The 27,139-nt window shown below is 40.4% G+C and overlaps 1 protein-coding gene across 1 annotated transcript in view; it reads left to right on the top strand.

The window, feature by feature from the left end:
- TENM4 (teneurin transmembrane protein 4) overlaps positions 1-27,139 on the top strand; it is a 2,614,938-nt gene that overhangs the window by 1,313,243 nt on the left and 1,274,556 nt on the right. The window contains exon 7 of the mRNA XM_064492755.1: positions 9,960-10,037. The gene's annotated coding sequence lies outside the window, so the exon portion shown is untranslated. The remainder of the gene's footprint in view (positions 1-9,959; positions 10,038-27,139) is intronic.

Below are 27,139 nucleotides of genomic sequence, written 5' to 3'. Positions count from 1 at the left end.
TGAACAAATCTCTTCATTCTTACTGATAACTTTTCCTCTTTGTTTTCAGTTTTGCTTTCTGAAGGCTTCTAAAAGCCGCTGACTTCCTCCTGCACCAGCAGTTCTGCTGATATTTACCTTGGTTTAGAAAACATTTCCTGAGAGCCCATCATGTTCTGGGAACAGTGTTAGATGCTAAAGAGACACATGAATAACTTGTGTCCCTGTTTTGTAGGAACTTGTCATCTAGCGTCTAAGTATTAGAAGGAGAGTTCAGGAAGGAACAGATTCTTTCAAGTAGATGAGTTCACTTAAAAAGAAAGAAGTCTGAGCGTGTCGTTGAGCAGAGAGAGGGTGAGTGAAGACTTTAGGGGAAAGCTGAAACATCCAGGCTGGATGAGTTTTACTGGGGAAGAGCACCTGCAAAGGCAGAGAGGAGCGAAGCAGTGCCCTAGGGTGGAGAACTGCATCCATTTAGTACAAGAGCAAGAGATGGCGCTGGAGATCCTGGAGCAGATGAAATGGAGAAGGGGGCTTGTGAGGCACGTTAGGGAGTGTGAACCTAAACCCAGAGGTGGGAGAGGCTGGCTTATCCTTTGCAGGGGGCCAGTCTCCAGTGACATTCCTTTGTGGTCAGAATCAACAAACTTGTTTGTTTTTTTTTAATAAAAGGCCAGAGAGTAAATATTTGAGGCTTTGCTGACCACATACAATATCTGCCACATAGTTTTCTTCCTCTTTTATTTTTTTTTCTTTTCTACCACATTTTAATAATCTAAAAACCACTACAAGCCATATTTTGCCTACAGGCCATTCAGTTTGCTGAATTCTACTTTCTGGCATAGTCTCTGGTCCATCAAGATCCTGGGCACCAGTCTGATTTGTCAGTTTGCCTCTTAAAAGTTAATGATTAGTTAAGATCAATATATATGATCTCATTTAATCTATACAATAATCTATAAGTTATAAAGTCTTAATGATTTTTTTTAATTGAATAAACCTTGAGGACAAGCAGTAAAACTATAATCCTTCATCCATTTCTCATTCACTGTTAGGGATTTGTCAGACTTTTCAAAGGTAAAATGGTTAGACTTTTCAAAGGTAAAATGGTTAGACTTTTAATTTTGACGTCATTTATCTCTGCAGTGCTTAAATACTATTGTGCATACCCTAAACCGTGGATACTGGACCTTATGTATATTTCAAAATTGGTTTTGGCTATATGAACTTTTTCACCTGTACACTGACTGTAAAAGGAAGTTTTTTCCCTGTAAGATATGCATGGTATAGCGGGACAATACGATCCCTGGTCTAGATCCTGAATCTTTAAAAGTGCAATGCAGCCTAGATAGTCCAGATTATTTCTTTGCTGCTGTTTGCTTTAGAATTTGAGTCACACATTAAGCTGGTGATTGACAAAACATCCCAGCGTGCTTTTCCCTGCCCGTGACCAAGCTCTGCCTCCCCGTCCTCTACAAGCAAGATTGGGCTGGTATTATTGCTGCTGCTGTTGTTTAAATTTTAAATGCAAATATTGTCTTTTTATACATACCCTGTTCAATTGCATAGCCTTAATTTTAGCACCTTGATCAAAACAATGAGATCATTTTGAGTCCTGTTTTATCACCCACCATATTATCTGTTTTTCCTAATTTCATAGAAGCTTAGGGCTAGACGTTCCCTGAAGGTCTTCCATCCACTGATGTTTGAGTTGGTGCTACAAAGCCCTATCACTTCGCCATCACCCTTTATTGATGCATTTCCAGGGATGGAGAATGGGAATTCCGATCAATACCTCCCACTGCATTATTGAATAGCTCTAATTGCTTAAAAAAATGTGTAAATGGAAGGAGCAAACACATGTTGACTATCAACAGTTTGCATAGATAATCTTATTCTCCAAACAACCAAGTGAATTAAGGATTCTGATTATTAATGTTGCTGATGAGAAAACTGAAGGTTAGAGAATGTTAGTACATATATTGTCCTAGGAGGTAAGAAATGCTTGCAGACAAGCAGACTCATCGAGGTAGTTCCCTGTGTGGGTGGGGAGGGCTATGTGCGAAATCTCTGTATTGTCTGCTCAATTCTGTTGTGAACATGAAACTGCTCTAAAAGAATAGTCTATTTAAAAAATATATATATAGTTCCCTGATTCCACAGGTGCCTCATTATACTGAAAGATCTTTTCTAATGTTGAACCAAAATTCCTTTCCTATATGCTGTGTTCATTCTGCCCTCTGGAATGACACAGACTGCATTAATTTCCTCTTCCCCTGCCTTGGTGGTGGGAGGGCAGTGTTCATAGTGAGGATGATGTAACAGCTGCCGAAGCCTCACAAGGAAGAAGTGGACCTGGTGGGTAGCGCAGCATGCTGCTGTGGAGATGAGTTTTGGCACAAGAGAAATCTGGGCTTGAATCCTAGCTCTTGCACTTACTTACTGTGTAACTATGGTCAAGTCCTATCAATCTCTGACCCTTGTTTTCCTTGGTGTAAAATGAAAAAAAAAATATAACTTTTCTTTAAACAGCTTTATCGTGGTATGGTTCCTGTACGGTAAGCCACACATATTTCAGATACACAATTTAATGAGTTTTGATTGATGTATACACCTATGAAACCACCAGCACGATCAAGAGACCTCGCATTTCCGTCACTCCCCAAGAGGTGCAATTTTCGAACTCTCAATTTATCCCTTCCCACCCCCTATACCCCCTGGTAACCGTAAGTTTGTTCTCTGTGTCTGTGAGTCTGTTTCTGTTTTGTAGGTAAGTTCACTTGTGTCTTTTTTTTTTTTTTTATTCCACATATAAGCAATGTCGTATGATATTTTTCTTTTTCTTTCTGGCTTACTTAAATATAACTTTAAAAAAGAGTTTAAAAGAGGCCTGATCTCACAGTGGTCTTGTGAGGAAAAGCAAGATGACGGTGGTGAGTGCGTTGCAGAGGCTCAGCGTTGCCTAATGAGCAGATGCCACATCCTTCCTGAACATTCTGTTTCCGTAATAAATGACATTTTCACAGACCCCTTCAATATATGGAAAGCCCCCCTCTTTCCTGCTCACCATCCTCTGCTCAGGCCCCAATTTATCTGTGTCCCACAAGGCAATACTCATTGTTTAATACGTAACTTTGTCTTTTTCTTTGTTCCTGATGAAAGCACTGAGTCACCATAGCTCGTGCCCTTAAGCTTTCTGAGTGCCGAGGGCAGCTGAAGCTCATCACACATAGCACCCCCTTCCAGTCTTATAATATCCCCGTGAGGCAAATGCTATTATTATGCCCCGTTTTACAGATGGGTAACCGGAATCTCAAAAAGGGTCCCCAATGTGTGGAAAGTCACATATGTAGATGGTAGTAGAGCAAGGATTCAAACCGGGGTGGGCTGGACCCAGCCCTCAAGCTCTTAACCTCTATGCTGACCCCCAACCCACAGAGCAACCTAGGGCGAGGGGGCAGAGATCTCATCTCAGACGCTTGCTCCAAATGCTGCTCAGCATCATTTCCTCTGATTTTTAAAATGTCTCTTCAAATCCTCAGTATTCTTTTCCCATGACTTGTCCTGTCTTCCTTAGGGAGGATAAATTAATTCCTGCTAATGTGAGCAGTTCCTCTTCTTTGGGCTTGTTTCCCCATCTCTAAAATGAAAATCAAGATACATATTCAAAAATGCTGTTATGAATACTAAATGTAGTCATTTCCAGTGTCCAGACCACTGTCTGGCACATCTGAGTGAGTGTATATTTCTGTTCCCTTTGCTCACAGCCTGGCAGCCTTTGAATTAAAAGAGAATAATTGGAGTGGGGAGGGCATATCTCAGTGGTAGAGCACATGCTTAGCGTGCATGAGGTCCGGGGTTCTATCCCCAGTACTTCTGTTAAAAAAAAAATAAGTAAATAAAAATAAACCAAATTATTTCCTCCCCCACAAAAGACAATGTAAAGTAAATAAATATTTTTTAAAAGAAAATGAGTAAAAGAGGGAATGATTCGGCAGAGTAATTAACTTATTCAGTTACTCAACAGCTGTTTATAAACAACCTACTAAGAGTAGGGCTTAGGTTTCTGCATTGGATGAAACAGAAAAATTATACTATAACATTTTATAAACTGTAGGAAGAAAAAGGATGTGGTGTAGTAGGATCCCAGAGGGTTAAGGAGGGCTCCCCAGGCTGAGAGAATTTCCATATGGATGCTGAAGAATAAGCAGGAAGTATCCAGACAGCAGGCAGAGAGAGCAGGCCTTCCTGACGAAATCAACTAAGACTAGTAGCAGAATAGGTGTGAAGAATGTTAACGTTGGCTTGCTTTCCCAGCTTGTTGGTCAGTCATTCCTAAGAAATTGTATCTCCCATTGCTTCCCTTTTCTTGCTAATTTTTGTGTAATATAAAGCAACATAATGAAAATAAAGAAAATTAAAACCAGTGTTCGTAGCAGCACTTTATACAATAGCCAAGACATGGAAACAACCTAATGTCCATTGACAGGTGACTGGATAAAGAAGTTGTAATACATTTATACGATGGAATACTACCCGGTCATAAAAAAAAAAAATAAAATAATGCCATTTGCAGCAACATGGATAAAACTGGAAATTGTTATTCTAAGTGAAGTAAGCCACAAAGAGAAAGAAAAATATCATTTGATATCACTCATATGCAGAAACTAAAAAAAAAACAGCACAAATAAACTTATTTACAAAACAGAAACAGACTCACAGACATAGAAAGCAAACTTATGGTTACCCAGGGGGAAAAGGGGGTGGGAATGGATAAATTGGGAGTCCAAGATTTGCAGATATGAACTACTGTATATAAACTAGAAATACAATAAGTTTCTGCTGTATAGCATGGGGAACTATATTCAGTATCTTGTAGTAACCTACAATGAAAAAGAATATGAAAAGGAATATATGTATGACTGAAACGTTATGCTGTGCACCAGAAATTGAGACAACATTGTAAACTGACTATACTTCAATTTTAGAAAAAGTAAAAAAAGAAAATTAAAACAAATGCGTCCGTAAAACACCATTTTATTTCACAGAGTGCTTTCTTTTTTCTGTGTTGTTTTCTAATTATTATTAATGAGATTCTATCAAATTTCATATTTTATTAACTATTCATTATTGTTAAGAATTCTGTTTCTATTTTTGATGTCTACTATTACTCATTTCTTTTCAAGGACAATTACTTTTATATATTATGTTTTACATTTTTAAAGTTTAAAAAATTCCAAAGATAACTACCTCAAAAGACATATCATAAAGTTGCTAAATACACAGACTTTGAGTAAAATATCCAGGTTTAAATTCTAGCACCGTAAGTATTACCTTTGTCACCCTGGGTGGCTGCCGCAGTATTTTTGTTTTTTGCTCTTATGGCTGCCTTTTCTCAAATGGGGATTAACAGTAATGACTTCATGTTTATTGTCATGAAAATTAAAGAGGTTACATGTGTAACACTGAGCCCAGTGCCGAACTATTAATAGTGGCTATGATTATTAATATATAATACCTATCTATTTTTACATAAGTAAAAAAAATATATATACATATATATATATATACCTGATTTATTTGATTCTTAGCCAGGATCAAAAATGCTTATTTCTTATTTTACTCCAGTCTTAATTTTATCTGCCTTTCAATAAGCATCTTACCAAATTGCAGTGTCACCAGATGGAATTTATTTGTTCATTTGTTCAATTTGCTGCATGTGCAATTTGTCCTGAACATTGTCCTGGGCTGCTGAGAAGCTCATGCTCTGGAGGGGATGATGTGATGACAGTGAGATGTGAGAATGCCCTTCTACCAGCAGAGGCTATATGAGGCTATGTAGCACTGAGACCCTAGCACCTCACTGTGGCCCCCTGGACCCTGAATGATGTGGCCTCAGCCCATTCCTCCAGCCTCTTCCGCAAATCCCTAACCCGGTCTCCACCCTCCTCTTACTCATTCTCCCACACTGCACAGGCTTCCTTCTGCTTCCCAGGCTCCCATTTGTCTGAGGATCTGTGCACCCACTCCTCCTCTGCCAGGACCCCCCCCCACCACCACCTTTTACATGTTGCCTCCTTCTCATGGTCATCTCAGCTTAAAGGACATTTTGTCAGAGAGCCCCTGTGTCATCCCCTGGACTGTTGCTCTCCATTCTCTCCATCCTAGCATCTTCATTTCCTTCTTAGAATACTTCAAATGTGTAATTGACTGTCACCACCCCCTACCCCACGCCCACTCTGTTCATCTCTGTTCACACAACATCCCATGGAGGGGAGTGGGATGTGGAAAGGGCTCTGTAAGACATGTGTTTAGTGGAGGAAAAATCAGGAAAGGTGATAGCTGTGTGGGTTGAAGACAATCTGATATTTACAAGTTCACCTCGGGGACAAGGAGACACCATCAGTGGCTAAGTGTCATGACTGGGGGGCAAGCACACAAATTTAGGATACATCCAGATTAGGATTCAAATCCCAGTCTTGCTACACACTGGCTAGGTGGACTTGGGAAAACCATTTTAATTGCATGACTCATACCACATTCATCAGTGAAATAGAGATAATAAGCACCAAAGTGTGAGGTTGCGAAGAAGAGTAAACCGAAGGCACCCAAAGCATGCGGGTGAATAAAAATAAATAGCGTTGTTATGTGTGTCTTCAGATGTGATGAGGAAGGTCATCAATTGCATGAAGTGAAAATGTTTTGACTCTGTAGGTCCTCCCGTCTCAGCCTGAGAGTGAGAGGCAGTGGTCTGACCTGAAATGCGAGGCTGCTGTGAAGAAAATGGAATTGTTGCAAAGTCTTTAGAAATATAAAGTGCCTACAGCAAGTTTTTGAAGGTCAAAGATTTACAGTTTCTTTTCCAAAGCGTTCAGAGAATGTAAAAATAATGGTCTCTCCTGATCTTGGGCGCTAGTCTAAATGCAGTACATATGGCAGCTCATTTAATCCTGACAACTCTGGAGATAGTATTTCCCTGGTTCTGCAGATGAGGAAACTGAGGCAGAGGTGTTCAGAAACTTACACAAGATCGTAGAGCTAGTAAGCTGCAGAGCTGGAACTTCCAGCCGAGCCACATTACTTCAGAGTCCACGCTTTGAGCCAGTGCATTCACTGGCTGAGTGTGGCAGAAAGCCCTGTGGAATTTGAAGTTGCATATGAATTCAAATCCCTACTCTACCACTTACAATTCTTGTGATCCTGGGCAAGGTTTAATCCTCCTGAACCTCTGTTTCCTCATTTGAGAGACAGAAAGACAATGAGGTCTCCCTTGCAGGGAGCTGTGACATTTAAATAAACCAGCCTTGTAGTGGAAGCTCCCTAGAAGATGACTAACATGGCCACTCAAAGTTGAAGTGAAATCCACTCGTGGGTCTTGACGTGGTTGCGATTTTACAAGCCATGATGGCTTATAATTGAGAAATATGCATCCGTGACAGGTAATCAATACGCTCATTTGGCAGCCAGGTTCCAGATGAAATAAAGCTAAATGATGATGCAATTAGAATATACAAACAAATCCCCTGCAGAAGCCAAACAGACTTGACTGCCTCCCCATCCTAATCACGTCCTCGTGTTCGGAATGCATCTGGAAAGCATCTTCCTCCGTGACTCTGGACCCAGCTGTGTACAAAGGGTTTCTTGCACTCATTGGCTGTTCACTTTACCTGCTCTCTTCCCGGAGCTTAGTTTCCTTATTCCCAAAGGTAGGCAGCACGTAGGTCCATCTCCCTGAGTGTGAAGGACGTGCTGCACACCTCACTGACAAACATGGTCCCCTGAAATTCGCTTTGTCATTTTTGTTTCATTGTCAAGTGGGATGACAGTAGCTGGTGATTTTTAATGGGGAGACAGTGCAGGAGGCAGGGTCTCAGAGTGTCTGGCAAATCTTTCTAAAACAAGTCCTTCTCCTTTATGGGAGCCAGTGAATTCCTAAGTGGCAGGGCTGTTTTTGTGGTCACCCTCACACTAACCTTCTCCAGCTTTCTCTCCCAGTATTCATGACTACGATTTATTAACTTGACAGGGCATCGTTAACTGTCACATGCCAGGGAGCATCATAAATCATAACCTCAGCCAAAATTTTAGTTGCTCTTGGTTTAAATTCTAGATCCCCTTCATATTAGCTCTGTATCTTGGGCAAGGAATGCTAGTCCTAGTGCCTCAGTCTCCTCACTTATTGAAAGACAGTGATGATCGCACCTGGCTTTTGGTTTGATGGGGACGACTAAGTGAGATATTATATGTGAATTTCAGACATCGCTGCCAGCATGTAATCAGCTCACAGTGCATAACAGCTGTTGTTATTATTACCACCCTAAACTGTGAGTCACATCTCAGAAATGACACTAACCTAGGCCAATTAACTTTCTTGGACAGTACTTTCTGGTAGGTTTGGATATTGCAAAGAACACGGGCTCTAGACAGATAAACCTGGATTCAGATTTTAGCTCTCCCACTTCTGTGTGACCTTGGCTAAGTTCCCTATTCTCTTTGAGCATCAGTATCCTCACTTCTAAGTTCCATAAAGAGTGTATGTAAATTTAAATGTCTCCTCCCTGAATTTTAGCCTCAGCTAAAGCAAACAAACTTGTGACCATGTGAGAGTCCACAGTTGTGATGTATTCAGGAAGATCTTGACACTAACATGATCTAAAATTGCTTCCAAAGTAGCCAGTGAAAGGACCAGGAAACTGGAAAGGGCCTTTCGGTATCATGTTATCTAATGCATCATTTTACAGAGGAAAAATCCTCTTAGGTTCCAGGAAGTTAAATGACTCATCTGAGTGACACAACTAGTAAACGGCTGAGCCCAAAGGAGAACTCCGTTATCCTGCAGTGATCAATATTCTGTCCCAGTCACTCAATGCAAAAAAAGAACAAAATAAGCAAAAGAGTGAATTCAGATTAAAAATAAAGGTTGAAAGAAAGGAAGAGAAGAGGAGGGAAAGAAAAGGAAGGAAGGAGGGAGGAAAGGGGAGGAGAAAATTCAAGTGTATGACAGCACCTGGAGCACCTGACAGTCCCGCGGTGCAGAGTATGGTGCAGCAGGCGTGATGGGGTGGTGAAGGCGGCGGGGGCTGAGGTGAGACCCCATGGGCGCACATCCCAGCTCTATCACCTTGGAGCCGCACGGTCTGAACAAAGGGACTTAACTGCTCCACCCCTTCAGTTTTCTAATATCACCTTCTCTGTATCATGGTTGTGAGGGCTAAAGAAATCATTGACATCAAACTATTAGTACAGGACCTGGCATGTAGGGAACATTCAATACGTTTAACTGTTCTTTTTAAATGTGAAGTTGACTGTCATCTCTTTTTTCACACTTTTAAAGCAGCTATTTTGAAGTCTTTGAGACATTTTATATTTTCTTTTCTTTCTTTTTTTCTTTTCCGTTAAATACCATGGAGCTAACACTATGATAAGGTGTTGGAAGTAATTGCAAGATAAGCCAAGGACTGGGGGGAGGAGGCTGTAGAGAAAACAAGCGCTGGTGTATATGCAGTGTCGGCTGTGTGCAAGGCAGTGTGGGGCCAGCTTAGCGTGTCTCCTCCCTCATCCTCACCACAGGCTTATGGGGTAGATGTTACCACTTTCCTTTTACAGATGAGGAAAATGACACTCTGAGTCATTAAATCATTTGGCCAAGGCATTTCTAACATGTAAAAATGTCTTTTTTTTTTTTTTCCCTCTTCTAAGATATAGTTCCTACCCATCAGGAATGCACTGAGTACAAGTCTGTTTCCAAGAGAACCAGCTTGTATACCCAGGAATCTTTAGAAGAAAGATCCAAGAAAACCCTCTATTGCTGTTTTCTCAGTTTTCAGGCCAACTATGGCTTTTAGCTGCCTTAGCCCATTTCCATAAAGAACTCTCATTCATTTCCTATTATTTTATTCCCTTCTATAAACTGTGACTTACCAGATTTAAAGTAGACAATCTCCGAGTTTACATGTTTCTCTATTTTTTTTTGTTCTTAGGATAAACATTGCTGCTGCTCAGAAGGAAGCTTGAGTCATGATGTTCTTCTTTGACACTGATGGAAATGTCTAATTAAGGTAAAGAAAAATCGTATATATATATATATATATATGAGATTGAGTTTTCTTATACGTAATCTATGGTCAAGTGTTTATGGTTTGCGGAAACACGTTGGTGGACGATGGGGGAACAGAAGAGCAGTAACTGTGGTGTTATCCTTTTCTGTTTTGTCTCAAGCAAAATCCTGAGGGTTAGCAGTGGTGTTCTCAGCAGGGTTTTGTCAGTAGAGTCCATCACAGTTGGTAGGGGTGACTGGTATTGCATGTGCGGATCTCTGTGGCTTGAATGGGCTGGTTTTCTTTCTTGTGAAGCGTTGTTTTTCATCTTTGGCAAAGTCCAAACGAGAAGACTTAACCTTTATTCGTGATGCAAGGGGGGAGATCTGACACTTAGAGGATTCTTACTGAGATTCCCTCTGTTTAATTTAACTAAAATAGATTATAATTGAACACAGATGAGCTAAATTTAAGTAAACTTAAGTAAGTTGCTTGGTATATGAGATGAAAACCTTTTCCTCTGCCCTCTCAAGTTTATGGTCTGGGGCTTACAAATTAAACTGGAAAAAAAAAAACAGATTCATAGAAGAAAAAAGGCTATTTACATATGCAATGAGGACACACATGAAAGTGCTCAGTGATGAGTAATTCAAAGGCATGGTAATATTTGGGGGCTTCTGTGCCTGACTTAGCAGGGAAGGCTCCTATGGGAAGAACAAATAGGTTTCTTAGGACAGACAGTGTTTTTTTAGGAGAACAAATGGGAGATAAGAAAGTTTGTGATAATGACTGTCTGTACAGGTATGAGTGGTCTTTCCGTCTTCTTCAGGGCCATAAAGCTCCACAGGAGAGGGGATTTATGGGCTGCTTACTCCTCTCTCCTGGGAGCAGACCCACCCTGAAGAGGGAATTTGTGGCAGTCCTCATTTTTCAGGCCTTCCTGCTTTATTCTGATTCTCTCCTTATTCTATCAGATAAGAGAATCTCTAAGAAGGCTCCTTTCTGCATCTGTTGAATCTCAAATGTCTTCAGCTGAAAATAATCTTTATACCAACTCTGGTGTTCCTAGTGGGTCCCGATACGGGCTATGAGAAGATATTTCTGCATTGTTCTTTTTTTCTGTTAACATTTTATAGTCAGTTATCTTTTTAGCTTAGAACGATCAGTATTTAGTTTGGCCTAGCTGAAAATACAGTATCGTTTTAATAGGAACTCATGAGTAACCACAGCTCACGTCTGAGAGAGAGAATTCTAAAGGAAACTTTGTGGTATGTCCCTGTGATGGTGACGCTCTTACAGGTTACCAAGGAGAGACAGATATTTAAGTTACACCAGCTGATGGGAGATTATTTTGGAAGCACCTTGAAAAAGTCAGGAAACAGAAGAAACCCTCTGAACAATCACAGTCAGGCTTCATGAAGAACAAGGACATTCAGCGTGTAATTGTGACCCAGAGCTATAGCTTAGACCACTTCACCTTGGCGAAACTTGCTAACTGCTGAGAACCACTACTGACTGTAGCACTTGGAGAGGGGTGAGTCTCGCCCTTCACTCCCACTAGCATAGCTGCCTCTGCTGCAGTCTGTCTTGTGGTTTTTGTGCCATACTGAAGTGCTCCATGCATCCACGTTCCCAGTGTTGAAGGATCAGATTGAGTTGGTTTGCCACTCTCCATTACAGGACATCCTAGTGGGAAGAATCCTTTTGTGAAACATCCTCTCGGTCCCTGGATTCCTTTATGTGCTGGCTGTTGTGCAAATACATGTTCCAATGAGTTATGGTTAGGGTAGCAAGTCTACATGGCTTAAACCTGACAAAGTGCAAGGTGCAGTTTTGGCCTCTTTCCCAGGAAGGGGCTGTGGACTGTCAGGCACTTGTAGAAAAATTCCCGTTCTTTGGATGCTGGGTTTCTGGTCTGACCAGACGACAGACTGCTGATTCCTCACTCATGGCAATGTCTTTTAGGAATACCAGACAGGCAGAATTCCCCTGGTTCATATGTGTCTAGATGACTGCAACCTACGTGGACTAGTCCAGTAGAAAGTCTGCCATTGAAAAGTAAAGCACAAACTTGGACCATAAAAAAATAAAAGACAAGCTATAAGGAGCAGCATGCAGGACAGACTAAGGAAAGGGAGGGGTACTTATGAAGGGACTGAGGGGAGATGCTTGAGAAAAGAAAGGCCCCGGGAGGGAGATGTAGGTGATCTCAGGCTTTTCCATGGGGGTTGCTTTACGAAGAGAGTCTGGGGTCCTTTGTGGGAGCGTGGAAGGAACAATGAGATGCCCTTTTCTGCAAATTGGAGGCCTAGAACCTGAAAGTAGCTAACGACAGGCAACTTCAAGAAGACCCTTGATTCATCCACCCCAAAGGATCACAGAGTAGCCCAAGATAGGAGGGACTTGACCCGGTAACTCAAGAGAGAGAATGAGCTGGAACTTAATGAAGGCTGCCCTACTCTCCTTCTTCTCTACCCAGCCCTCTAAGGACTTGGAGCAATCTAAGACAGCAAACACCGCTGTTTCTCCTCTTGTTCTGAAGTGTTTCTCGGTAAAAATCAAATCATACCAGACTTCTTATTTCACATCAAAATAAATTAATGGGGATAAACTTTTCTCATTTTGAACTTTCCCCTGTTTTCTCTTGAAATTTGGAGGTCTTCTATTATTCAGCCTTTTACACGCACCTGCCAGTGACCAAATTAATGAAAAGTTGCAAATGATGCTGATGGAAAGACTCAGAAATTGGTGATCATGCTTAGGTCATGATGCATTTTTTTTTAATAGATTTAAGTTACCTTGCTCTGGTTTTCTGTTGCATTTGTACACAGCAATCTAGTCATATTTTCTACTCATACCTAGTTCAGATACTGGGATTAACAGGGTCTTTTGTGATGGGGCTGTGCAGTGATCATGGTGCTCTGTGATTTTCAGGTGTTTTGCCACCTGGACAATATACAGAACCACCTTTCAGGGTCATAGTTTTCATGCACGACTCCCACATGTGGATACAGTATTTGTTATTGTTGATTGTACTTTCCAGAACATCTTTCTACAGAACTTTATTAAAAGTTCTCACATGCAAAGGCTTCTATTTCCCTAGGTTTACCGGAGAGTTGAGGCTTGCTAGGTGATAGCCTTTAGATAACCAAGCCCACTGAGATGCATGGTAAACTCAAGAAAATGCCAACTAGATGAGTTGCCCAGGATGGTCAGGAGGTGACCCCCATTTCTGGGGAAACTGTCCCCAGCCAGAGAGCAAATGAATGACCTGATACTGCTCTTAAAAAACAAAAGCTAAAAGCACTTCACAACCAGTTGACCAAGTCTAGGAAAGAAACAGGAGAGTTGGTCAAAAACATGTATTGAGTACCTGCCCTGTGCCCTGGGAATCAAGTCAGTTGAAGAGGAGAGTCTCTAGGCTGATCTTTTGAATCAGAAGAGCCAGTTTCTGGTAGGAAGAATCCAAGATGTGACTCATGTCCAGAAGCCTCCAAATTAATGGACGTGAGTAAGACTTCTCCACCACAGAGATCTGGATGGTGAAATCCATGTCTGATCTCAGGGAACCAGCTTGTCTATAAGGCTAATGCTGGAACGCAGGTTTCCCAATGGCAGGCTAGAGAGAATGAACATTATCTAGGTAATCAAACTGTTGAACTCCAAGCCAACGTCCTCGAGAGATGACCAGGTGTTAAGCAACATCAACAAAATATAAACTCTAAGTCTGAAGGGCAACAGTGACCATTAGAAGCAGAAAGAGGAGGCAGAGCCCAGGGACAGAAATAGAATGTCTGACATTGATGGAGCCCTTACCATGTAAGTGCCAGGCACGGATCAATATCTACAAATTAACTTATTTAAAGGAGAATGATGCTAAGGGCATCCCCATCTTGCAGATGAGAAAACTGAAGCACAGAGAGTTCAAGTAACTTTCCCAAGCTCACACAACTAGGAAGCTGTGGAGTCAGGATTTGAACTCAGGTAATATGGCTCTAGAACCCATCTTCCCAGTGGTGACATTGCATATTGCCTGTGGAACTTCAAAGGAACTGGTTTGGACCTAGTCTTGAGCAAATGAAGAGAATCCAGGGTAAGTCACTCAAATGATATCAGGCCTTTAGGTTGCCCTTCTGGTTGTGTGTGTAGTCAGTGTGTGTCAGGCAGGCTTGATGTTAGAAGAAGGGGGCAGAGAATTGTCTAGTGGCCGGGAATTCAGGCAATGATCCCTTGCTCATTTGGAGCTTATCACATTTCTGAGTATGAGATGCTCTCTCTGATGATCCCTTCCTCATTTGCATTTTCCGCCAATGGGATGTCTGTCAGGTGATGTGTCTGTAAGTCAGACCTAGCAGACTTGTTCAAGGGGAGCATCTCCACCATTCAGGCAGGAGCTGAGCTGTATCTCTTTCCTGTCTGCCAACATCAGGATACTCGTGGGAGCCAAGCTGAGGCCAGCCCCGTGGCCCCAACGCCAACAAACAGAAGCCACGATTTAATCACCTCTGAGCTGGCGCCAAGTGTCCTCCACCTTCAATTGCATTTCCTGGCCTTGTCTGAGTGCAGGGTTGGCAGAGGTGACCCTCTCTCACCCTTATGAAACAGAAGGTCTCACAAATTTGTCTGGCTTTGCTCCTGGGAGACCATCCAGCTCCTTACTGCATGCAAGTTTTTGCAACTCTTGTCCTATTAGAAAAGGCTTTTAGCATTGCAGCTTGCAAGCAAAATCCTAAAATAAGACTAGAGAACTAACTCTGATTACCCCCTCCCTCCCCACCAAGCACCACTTTTGCAAATAAGGAACCACATAGCCCTTTCCCCCACTCCCCCTTGCCACGCGCTCCCCTTCCCGCCTGAGGACTCTAGGAAGCAATCTCCTTACCAGGGAATTGTCAGGAAAGCACTGGCTGACAGGTTGTGTTATTGCTTCTGATCCCATTGGTCACATTGTGTAACATCTTAACTCCTAACCTAATCCGATGGATGCAGCTTGACAGGGCATAGCAGGGATGCTGGTCCTGCTTCCCGCAGCTGTATTTAAGACCCCGCCTCCCTGCCAGCTGCTGGCAACCTGCACAGCATTCAAAGCACTTTAGGGCATATTTCTCAGTCAAAGTAGATGCAAGGGCAGCAGCCTGTCCCTACCTACAGGGTTAGGTCCTGAGAAATACCTGTGGCCATTCTTGATTTCTTATCTGAAGAAGATTCAAGATCTTAAGTTAGTGTAAGAAATAGTGGTATTTAGATGACTGAGGTTGTGAACACCCTCAGAAGCGCTTTAAATATTTTATCAGATTCAATAAAATCATTAAATCCATTAAAATGGCCATGTCAGTGACATCTTACTCATCTTCAACTTCAAATAAGAGGAATGAACAATTCAGTTCTATGGACCATCACTTCCTTAGGAGAAATTTTTAGCTTGTGTGTTTTACTTTGTTGTAGGCAAGTGCATGCTAAGAAGAATTTGTTTTTCTGTGTCTGGTCCTCCATCTAGATATTCAGGGACTTTCTGATTTTATGGCCCAGGGTTAATGCTGTTGCTCTCCTGGGCCCCCTATGTGCCCAAGATGCAGGCTCAAGTCATGTGCTGTGACCTTTTTTACACTGCCCCTCTCCCACCCCAGGGCCCTTCTGCTGACCCTGGAAGGTATAAGAAGAGGAGTTCACACTCAATTCCCTTTTCTTCTCTCAATACTTATTAAAGGCTCTCATTCTTGTTCTGCCTCAAAATTAACTCTTTAACTCTTTAATCTAGCCCAACCCCCAATTACTTCCCAGTAGCTCTGGAATCATAGAGATCTAACACTGAGCCATCTCTGACATTTACGAGCTGTGAATTCTTGGACAAGTTATTGAACCACAGATGGCCTCAGTTCCAGCATCTGTAAAATGGGAAAGTACTATTTCAGTTCTGCTGGGTGGTTGTAAGAATTAAGTGATGCAATGCATACGAATTGTTTAATAGTGTCAGACACATAGAATGTGCTCAGAGAGCATCGTTTTTAGGAGTCATGAATGTAGGGATGACCAGTGTGGGCTTTGGAATGAGACTCATCCAGGTAAGTTCCTGCTACCCTTAAGGCTTTGAGCAAGGTGACTTCTGTGAACCTCACTTTCCTCAGCTCTAATAGGAAGATAATAGTACAGTGAGTCCTGTCATAACAGGAAAAGTGGGGCATAAAAACTCAATGCCATAAAACAAGGGGCTTTATTGGTGAAATAACCGGGGTAAACCTTTATAGCCTGCTGGCCAGAAGGCTGAAGAGTCCACACCTGGGCAGCCTAAATCTATCCCGCTTCTGACTGTGCCTTGGCGCCCCCAGGTGGCAGGCGTCCACTGCAGCGTCAATATTAGTGGGGGCTATTCTGCAGACTGTGGCTCGCTGGAGTTTTCCCCACTTTCATGTGGCTTGTCTTGTCTCCGCCTGTTGGGCAAGGAGAATGTTGGAGACTTAGAGACCCATCTTCAGCCTCTAATTCCAAGACAAGGTTGACTGAAACGTCACTGCCTGATCTCACCTCCATCTGCAGAAAATAACAACTTTAACCAACCTCTGTTTCTGTCTGAAAGTGGGGTTGAGCAGAGAAGGAGCACTAATTACCAGTCACGTTATAGGAAATCGTGTTACCAAGGAGTATTTCTGTCATGGAGTTTTATTGTATCTATCTTTAAATTGTTGTAGAGTTACAGATTATACATTAAATGAACTTTCTCAGTCAGTGCAAGCTGCTATAACAAAATGCTACAGACTGTGTAGCTTATAAACAACAGAATGTGATTTCTCACAGTTTTGAAGGCTGGGAAGTCCAAGATCAGGGTGCCAGCATACTCAGTGAAGGCCACCTGCCCGGTTCACAGACAGCACCCAGTCAGTGTCCTCAGTGGGTAGATGTGGGCTAGGGCTCCCCGTGGAGCCTCTTTTATGAGGCACAAATTCCTTTCATGAAGGTTCTGCATCATAACTTATGTACCTTCCAACACTCCACCTACTAATACCGTCACCTTTGGGGGTTATGAATCCAGCATCTGGACTGAGGGAGACACACACATCCACACCATGGCAGGCACTTAGGCAGTTCCTGGCACATTCTCACTACATCATAAGAAATGATAATATTGATAAATATATAACATCTAACTTTAAACAGGAGTTCTTGGGTTTTCTTGAAAGTATAAAGAAGTAAACTGATGTAAACCAGAATTGCATTTAATAAGAACTTCAAGTTGGGAAGAGACTACTGCAATTCTACAATATTAGAATCCATGAAGTTTGCCACCTAAAATAAATATGTCTGCAGCCCATGAAGCTGATTTGACTTAAATACACATGATGAGTCCATAGGTTTTTTTGCTTCCGTAGACTGACAGGACGGGCACCTGTCCGACCTTCACACACCCCTCAGTCAGAGCTTGTGTGACTCCCTGTTACATATTTAAAGATTGATGTTCATTTTAGTAGAATTTCACCTGCAAAGGACTGTGTGATTTCCCCCATGTCTGTAAATTCCGAATGAGCCCTGACTGGAAGAGAAGCAGGGGCAGCCAATACAATGGGGCAGAGGTCTTCCATCATCCATAATATCTGTCTTCATCGATAGAGGCTGGTCCTGAACTGGGTTTCCTAGGACACATTGTTGGTGCTCAGAGCACAACCATCATAACATGTTCTTTAAATATTCTTTGAATAGTAGTTTTAATTCCATTTCACATCACTGTGCTATATTCCATGCTAAGTTCTAGAAGTGAAAAGTAAGAGACATGGCTGGTCTGTAGTTTTAAGGAGTTCACAGTCTTAATGAAAAAAAAAAAAAGTAAACACACAAGTATGTGAACTATAATAATACAGAGCAGAGGGCAGGTTGGAGAGAAAAGAGCTTAAAGTCAGAGAGACCAGCAGAAATGTTTGCAGCGTTCCCAGTGAGAGAAGGAGGGAGAGGGCTAGATAAGGTCACTGGCAGCAGAAATGGAGAGAAACAGAGAAAGGAAATATCTGAGCTGAGAGTGAAAAGAAAATTTAAGAAAGGGGACAGCTAAAAACTTAGAAAATCAAGGCTCTCAGAAAAGAATAGCTTTGAATTATCCAAATCAAAATGGCTGCATTTCTCCCACTGTCAGATCAATTTCCAAGGAGTTTAAGCCCCTGGTAATTCATTTCAACGCCTTTGAAGGCATCTGTGGTGATCAGTTAGTTGCCTGATGCATTCAGAAACAAGCTACTGATGGAATGTATGTGTGGTTTTTTTTATATAGTTTTATTTCTTTTCGTTTTGATCCCAAAGTGTTTTAGAAGTTAGAAGGAAGCTGTGAGTCATATGCTGCCTACTTAGGGAGGGTGGAGGTGGGTGATGCCATCACCAGCTGATAGAAAATCAGGTTGCGGTTTCGACTGTTTCCCAGCGTCTCCACGATGTGACATTAGGAGATGATGGCTGCAGTTATGGGGAGACATTTTTTCCCATGATGTTCATAAATACACTTTGTTAGGCAGTTATGTCAAATTATAGATCAAATTCCCCTCCCTCTCTGGGAACAGTCTGCTCCTCTGCAGTTTGAGTTGCCTGGGAGAGAGGACCGTGCTCACCGAGAATCTGGAACACAGGTGTGCGACGTGGGATGTTATATCTACCTGCACTGTTTGTGTAGGAGGAAAAGGCAAGATGGAGGGGAGAGGGACACCCTGAGAGAACTCTAAGTCTGGAAGACAGTGTTTGCCTTTCAGCTGAATACTGAGCCTGGCTGAGATGCAGAGCTGGCCCTTCTAGGCTGACGGGATGGAGAGTTGGTTATTGAAGGACTGACACGTATCTTTCCTTTCTGGGTTGGGGTCTTGTATTTTGGATCCATTGAGCTGATAAATTCATTCTTCTTGGGGGTTTTTGAAGAGCTCTGGAGAAGAGAACACATAGTGAGATTAAATAATCCTGCTTGTGTTGCTCTAGACACTCTGAATTTCACTTTATCTGTAAGATATGACTCCCCTAGCAAGATTGCTAGAAGATGAAATAACATGCTATATTCTAGCCCACCGGCTTCAGATATTAACTAACCTAGGGCCTGGCCCTCAAGGGTGTCAGTTTCCTCTCGCCTGTCTGTCCTGCTCGCAGTGGATGCCGGCTGAGTGAGAGATGGGCTTCCGTCACAGTGCCACCAAGTTCCATAGTGAAACCTTCTGTAGTACATGGAAGGCCACCTTAATGGGCATGTGACTGCCTAGGGATCTTGTTAAAATTCACACTCTTACTTAGTAGCTTTTGAGTATGGCCTGAGAGTCTGCATTCTTAACTAGCTCCCAGGTGATAAGAGATGTTGGTGGTCCCTGGACCATGCTTTAGTATTAAGAACTGACCAGAACTGGGTATCAGTATGGTGGGGCTGGCAGGAGGACATGGAGAAAAGACTTGTGCTGGAGGGTCTTTTCTTGTAAGGGAAGCTGGGCCTGCTTCTTTTTGTCATATGTATTAATTTTTTGTATTTTTTTAGGTTTCACCTATAAGTAATAGTATATACTATTTGTCTCTTCTATGTCTGACTTGTTTCACTTAGCATAATACCCCCCCAAGTCCATCCATGTTGTTGCAAGTTACAAAATATGATTTTTTATGGTTGAGTAGTATTCCATTGTGCATGTATACTTCATCTTTTGCCATTTCAGTAGGTAGTCTTTTCATATTGTCAGTGGTTTCCTTTCTGTGCAAAAACTTTTAAGTTTAATCTGATTCCATTTGTTTATTTTTGCTTGTATTTTGTTTGCTTTAAGAGACGGATCCAAAAAATATTGCTACAGTTTATGCCAAAGAATGTCCTGCCTATGTTTTCCTCTAGGAGTTTTATGGTGTCTGATCTCACATGTATGTCTTTGATCCATTTTGAATTTATTTCTGTATATGGTATTAGAAAATGTTCTGACCTCATTCTTTTACATGTAGCTGTCTGTACTATTTGTGTCAGTGCCATACTGTTTGTTTTAATTTTTTATTGAAGTGTAGTTGATTTACAATGTTAGTTTCAGGTGTAAAGCAAAGTGATTCAGTTACACATATACATACACATATATTTTTTCTCTTCAGATTCTTTTACATTATATGTTATTATAAGAAATTGAATACAGTTCCCTGTGCTATACAGTAGGTCCTTGTTGTTCATCTATTTTATATATAATTATATGTGTCTGTTAATCCCCAGCCCCTAATTTATCCCTCCCCACCCTTTCCCCTTTGGTAACCATGGTGTGTTTTCTGTGTCTGTGAGTCTGTCTTTGGTTTGTAAGTAGAATTTGTATTTTTTTTAGATTCTGTATATAAGTGATATCATATGATATTTGTTTTTCTCTGTCTGACTTCAGTTAATATGATAATTTCTAGGTCCATCTGTGTTGCTGCAGATGGCATTATTTCATTCTTTTTTCACTATTTACAATAACCAAAACATGGAAACAACCTAAATGTCCATCAACAGATGCCTGGATAAAGAAGATGTGACGTATATCCACAATGCCATACTTTTGATTGCAGTAGCTCTGTAGTATAGTCTAAAGCCAGGCTGCATGATTCCTCCAGCTCTTTTCTTCTTTTTCAAGATTGTTTTGTCTATTTGGGGTCTTCCTTTTTTCCATACTATTTTTAAAATTATTTTTTCTAGTTCTGTGAAAAATGCCATTGGTATTTTGATGGGGATTGCATTGCATCTGTAGATTGCCTTGGATAGTATGGTTATTTTAACAATATTAACTCTTCCAATCCAAGAACACTGTCTTTCCATCTGTTTGTGTCATTTTCAATTTCTTTCATCAGTGTTTTCTAGTTTTCTGAGCATAAATCTTTTACCTCCTTAGGTAGGTTTATTCCTAGGTCCTTTATTCTTTTTTGTGTGATGGTAAATGGGATTGTTTCCTTCATTTCTTTCACTGATAGTTCATTGCTAGTATATAGAAATGCAACAGATTTCTGTGTGTTGATTTTGTATCCTGCAACTTTGCCAAATTCATTGATGAGCTCTAGTAGGTTTCTGGTGGTGTCTAGTTGTTGATTATTATTTTATACACATGGACATTGGTATTTAGACAAGGTAAGTAACTTGTCAAAAAATCACTCAAAGAGTACTTGGAAGATCCCAGCATAAACCTGGTTTTTCTTTAGTTTTTTTTTTTCTTTTAAAGAATGTTGTTTTGTTATTTCTGTCTATTTTTCCCATTCAAATACAAATTTTTATCAACTTCTTGGGTTTTGAAATTAAAACAAAGCAAAACAAAATTTAAATTCCTATTGGAATTGTATAAAACCTATACATTAAGGGAAACAATTAGAAAACTTAATGACAATTTTCTTATTTATACATTCATCTCTTCTTTAAAATAAAATGTCTGTTAACGTCTTCTATGCCAAGTAATATTCTAAATATAAGTGATAGGGAAATGAACAAAGTGTAACCCATGCCCTCAAGTACCTTAGCAATGCAGAGGGTAGACAGATACATAAACAAACAATCTTAACATGGTTTTGTTGACTACAACCATTCATAATAAATATTTTTATTAATTTTGTTAATTCTAACAAATATTATCTGATTTATAAAATGTCCTTGGTGTATAATCTACACATAATAGAGATTTACAGTATTTTGTCTAAAATCCTTGGGGCCACATATGTCTTGTAATTCAGAATTTTGAATGGTGATACAGTGCATATTCCATATATCACATAACGCCCCCAGCAGAGTCCAGGGAAGAAACCCATAATCAAACATATTAATATTTCTGCCGCAGTATAAACAATCACACTAAAAGGCTTCACAGCAGCTCAAATCAGTTTTTGCATCAAATGAGTGATGCAAGATGTTTAGTTTTCAGAATATTTTGGATCTCAAATTTGCAAGGAAGACTTGTGGATCTATGATGCTATTTTCTTTCTTTTTAATATATATTAGTTTTATTTCTGTGTTTGCTTTATTGCACCAGCTAGACCTATATAATTAACATTAAACAGTGGTGGACAGTGTGGACAAACTTGTTTTATTCCTAATTTAGAGATCTGTGTCAGGTGCCCCCTAATAAAGAATCATTTGGTTGAGAGTTTAAAATAAGAATGTTCATCATATTAAGAAGGGATTATTTTATTCCAATGTGAAAAATGGAAATGTTATTAAATTTCATCAGATGTATTTAGAGGATATTAAAATAACCACCTACTTTTGTTGTTTATTATCATCCTACTGATACACTTCTATTGCATTATGCAATTTTCTTATATTGAAACTGGGTGTATGCCTATTGGATTATTGAATCAGCAATATTAGATTATTAAACTCTATTTTAAAACAGTTAATTTCCAGGTTGGAATCTATGTTCAGATGGTTTAGATGGTTTTGTTTTCCTTTTATTTTTGCATAATACCTTATCACCTACGGGGATCAGGACTGAATCTGGCTCGTAGAATGGACTGGATAGTTTCTCCATCTTCTACTCTCCAGAATAGATTATAATAAATGTATTTAGATATTTTTTGAATGTTTGAATTAAATCACTATTTAATGTCTCAGGATCTAAAGCCTTTTGGGCAGCTTTTAAAGGGCTTCCTGTGATTCTTCCTCAGTTATTAGTCTGTTCTGATTTTCCATTTCTTCTGTAACTTTCCAAACTTGGTTATCTCTTATTAGATTGGGAAAATTAGAAGTTAAAGGAGGAGGTGTGTGTGTGCTGCCCAGCTGTGAATGCATATGTCTTTATGTTGTAGAATTTATGAGGGTTTTTATTTGCTCTTTTAATTTTTTTTTTTTTTAACTTGGGACTTCATTATAAAAGATATTTGATTTGGGCCCACATGTTCATCCATTTATCTTTCACTGTGCTATCTTTGAAATTATGCTTTTAGGAACAATTAGTTTCCCAAAAAATCACAGCCTGAAATAACGTGAGAGATCATCTGGTCTAGTCTATTGATTTTCGAAATGGAAAAACTGAGGTGTCAGCAGGTGAAACAATTTATACAAGTTATAATGTCCGGAAGAAAACCAAGCTCAACTTAGCTAACAGACGGTCTTTTTAAACTAAACATAGCCATGGAGCACCATACATATATTTTCCTTCCTTGCTGACATCAGAACCACTGCCCACTGCTGGCTCCCAAGTGTTCTGCCCTCCACTGTGTGTGGGCTGGTACACAAGACCATCATGGTGTCCAGCAGCCTAATGGATATGGTTGCCAGCCTTTCAGCTCTATTCTCGAGGGGCAGATCATCAAATCAATAAACTTCTTAGACCTCGCTTGCTGTAGAGGGAAAGACAGGAGCAGTCCTAGGCACTATCTGTGGTCCTTAATTCTCCCTTCAGTTTACATACTTATCTTCATTATGAAGCATTGCTCAAAACCCAGTTGAGGGTGTTACTTATTTGTTTTATTATTCATATGAAAATTACCAAAACATGGAATGTTGAAGGTTTGATTGTAAGGACTGAGAACTGCATTATGCCTAGGTAAAAATCAATCTCATTGATTCCGAAGATGGCTGTTTGTTACCCCGAATGATCAATGCCTGCCATCCTGTAGACCAACCATGAAATTACGTCACGGGCAAAGCGAACATGGGTTCTGACACTCACCCTTGCCTGTATCAAAAAACATGGCAAGGACAGCACTTTACTATACGAATGTTCAGGTATAGAAACCAGCTAGTAGGTTAGTCTGAGTCTCCAAGAGCTGGACTTAATGCAACTTACATTATTTTCACTTCATCTATTGGAGACGTTATTTGAAAGCTTTTGTTTTAAAATGTTTCTGTGCAGCGCAAATTGCTACGCCTGTTCTTTCGTGCATAACGAATATACAAAATAACAGTAATAAGAGTAACTACATTCACGATGCTGAATAATGGTAATACCGGGAATAAGGATGCTGGGAGTCTGGGCCAGCAGAGTGAGGCAGGCCGAGGCTCGGAAGGGTAGACGGTATCTGAAGATACAAGAGCAGAGAACTAGTGGGTGAGTGTGTCAGGAAGGCCTCCTCTGAGAAACTCAGGGGGTAAAGGTTTTTAAAAGTTGAATTTGATGTTAGTTTAAACGCCCAAGGCAAGAAATGGGAGACAAAGCTGGTGGGATTAAGATCTATGTAAACAGAGAGGTAGCATTAAAAAATAGAAGTAAATGAAATAAACAAAATCAAAACATTTTGTGGTGGGGGACCGGTATTAAATGACATAATGAGTATAAAGCACTTAACACAGGGAATGTCATTTCGTGCTCAGTAAATGTTGGCTATTAGTAGAAAATGGAGTTTTAAATGTCTATCTCTTTTTCTTTAAAGCTTAACCTTTAAACCCTCCTCCTTTCCGTCTTCATATCCTGTCAGCTAATACCTGCAAAGCATTTCCCATACCTGATCAATTCTCACTGTGTCCGGGACTCCTTATTTGAACCATCATCATCTTTCATTCGTAATAGCACCAGAATTGGTATCTCTGTTCCCACTGCTGTCCCAGGCAGTGTGTCCGTCACCCAGGAAATCATGCAAGTCCCTTCGTCGCTCAGGCACTCCCCAAGACTTTCGGGTGCACTTAGAAGCTTGCACAAACCTTTTGCCACGGCCTGTAAGGCTACCGCATGATCGGGATGCTGACCGCCTTGTCAGTTTCATCTCCAACCACCTCCTCACTTACTGTACTTTTCTTGTAGATCTTAAAGAAAAACAAGCTCTTTCCCTACCCCCTTGGCTCTTGCTGTGTCCTCTGCCACGAATATTCTTCCAATATATCATCTGGTTTCTTCTGGGGTTTTTTTTTCAAGATTTTATTCAAGTAGAAGCTTCTTTGAGATTACTCTGATGGCCTTGTACCTAGAATGTTACCTTCTCATCATTCTCTATTCCCTTGATGCCTTTTTTTTTCATATTCTGCATCATTGCAATCTGAAATTTTATTACACGTATATCCATTTAATATAAGTATTATTTATCTATTTTCTAGTTTGTAGTCTGTTTCTCCTATGGAAGTTATACTCCAGATGGGCAGGGACTTGATCTAGCTCATTTGCTGGTGTGTCCTCCAGCGTCTGGCACCTACTGCCGTTGGTGCTCAATAAATATCTTTGGGTGAATAACAGAATAGTAAGCTCTTCTAAGGATGTGTGTTTGTATTTGGAACAGCATGCCAAAGACAATGCAATAAGGTACACCAAACAAAGTATATGTGAATGTGAGAGAGAAGAGAAAATAAATGTTGGCAAATAAAAATTAAACTAGTGGGAAGGGTTTTCCATGAAGTCCATTTCATAATCATACTTTGCACTTTGCTGGATGGGTTATATACTTGACTTTGTCTGTATCTATTTGATAGTCTACTGTGTGCCAAGAACTTTCAAATACATCATTTCACTTTATATTTAAATATTTATACACATTATATGTATGTATATTAATATATATTAATAATATATATCAAATGAGATGATGTATTTGTGTGTGTGAAAGAGAGAGAAAGAGAGATAGAGAGAGAGAAAAAGAGAGAGAGAGAGAGATAGATAGATGTCAGTCAGCTCAGAGGAGTTGATGTTATTATGCCCTCTGTTTATTAGCTAGGAAGACCAAAGCTCAGAAAGGCATGGTTATTTGCTTACTATCACTCAGACAATGGAACCACAATATTAAATAAGAGTATAAGTAATCTTGAAGCTCAGGCTATCCCATGTCCACAAAAGTTGTTTTTGAAAGGTTTCATTTCTTTCTCCCCCAATTTCTGGCTCTGTGACATTATCCAGATTAGTTGACCCCTCTGATTTCGTTTCCTCATTTGCAAGATAAAAGAAAGTAGATTGAGTCTGTTTATCTGAAAAAGTTGCTGCCCATTCAGAGGAAACCATGAATGTGAAACACTGAGGAAGGAAGTTAACTATTCATCACTGGAGGGGGAAAAAGAAATCTCTCTGTAGGGAGAACATTATAGAGCCAATGGAGAAAGAGAAGCAGAGAAGAAAGATGTTGGGAAGGTCTTGATACCATTTGAGCTCTGTGTCCAATTGTTTCTGAAGCCAGCCCATTCCTTCCTTTCCCACCATTTGTAATTAGTAGATCTCCCACTTTGACTTAAAGTAGCAGAGTAGCTGTTACTCACAATATAAAGCTATGTGGTTAATACAGCGCCCCACGTTGACTGCCTAGGTCCCTTCTAACATAGTTCCCATCACACGGGGAATCTTTCTGCTTATTTAATCCATATACATTTATAGCGTCTATCTGACACTATGGTCCAAGAGCATAATCTTAAAAAAGATTCAGTTTCTGTCCCTAAGGAACTCTAATCAGAAAGCAGACATTTGAAAGAAAGGTATGCGTATTACATGTGTGCCAAGTGTTACGGTGAAATTACATTTAAAGTGAGCCCCGAGGGATAAATAGGAGTCCACACCACTTCCCATTTGTTCACACATCCTTTTAAATCAGTCTTCAATTTGAAAAAGAATATATACATATATATGTGTGTGTGTGTGTGTATATACACAAATCATGGAATGCTGTATACGAGAAATTAACACAACATTGTAAACTGATTATACTTCAATTAAAAAAAAATGCAAAAAACCAAATCAGACTTCAGCACCTTTTCTAGACAAGCACTCTATCCATGGAGCTATACCCTCTCCTTCAGTACCTTTTCTAAATCCAGTTAAAGTTTTAGATAATATCCTCCGGGAAACAAATGGCATTTCAGGTCAAATGGTTATTTTAGGCTCACAAATACATATTAAAGACATCATATGCCTTTCAGTGCCACAAGATCATGAGTACATACCCCACTGCAGTGGTCCTTAACCTTTTGGGGACTCATAGACATCTTGGAGAAACCAGTATCATCCTTTCCATGGAAAAATGTGCACATAAAAGTTTTGCAGACAGTGCCGTGAGTTCTGTGATGCCTAACTGAAATTCCCTACCATACAGAATGAACCAGTGATACCTTCATCAGGCCTCTCTTGGGGTCAGGACTCCCCTAAATTCCCACCCACAAGCAGGTGCTCAGTGCTTCTGCCAGTAGAATCATGGCAAAAATGGAGGGGACTTGCTAAAGAGCTTTACAAATATGATTTACCATCTACACCCTGAAGCCCCAAAGTCATAATTCACTAGATGAAGCTCAG

Source organism: Camelus dromedarius, chromosome 12, assembly GCF_036321535.1.
Source record: "Camelus dromedarius isolate mCamDro1 chromosome 12, mCamDro1.pat, whole genome shotgun sequence".
Classification (NCBI taxonomy): domain Eukaryota; kingdom Metazoa; phylum Chordata; class Mammalia; order Artiodactyla; family Camelidae; genus Camelus; species Camelus dromedarius.
The sequence above is the reverse complement of the archived record's forward strand: the minus strand, read 5'-3'. Positions and strand labels throughout refer to the sequence as shown.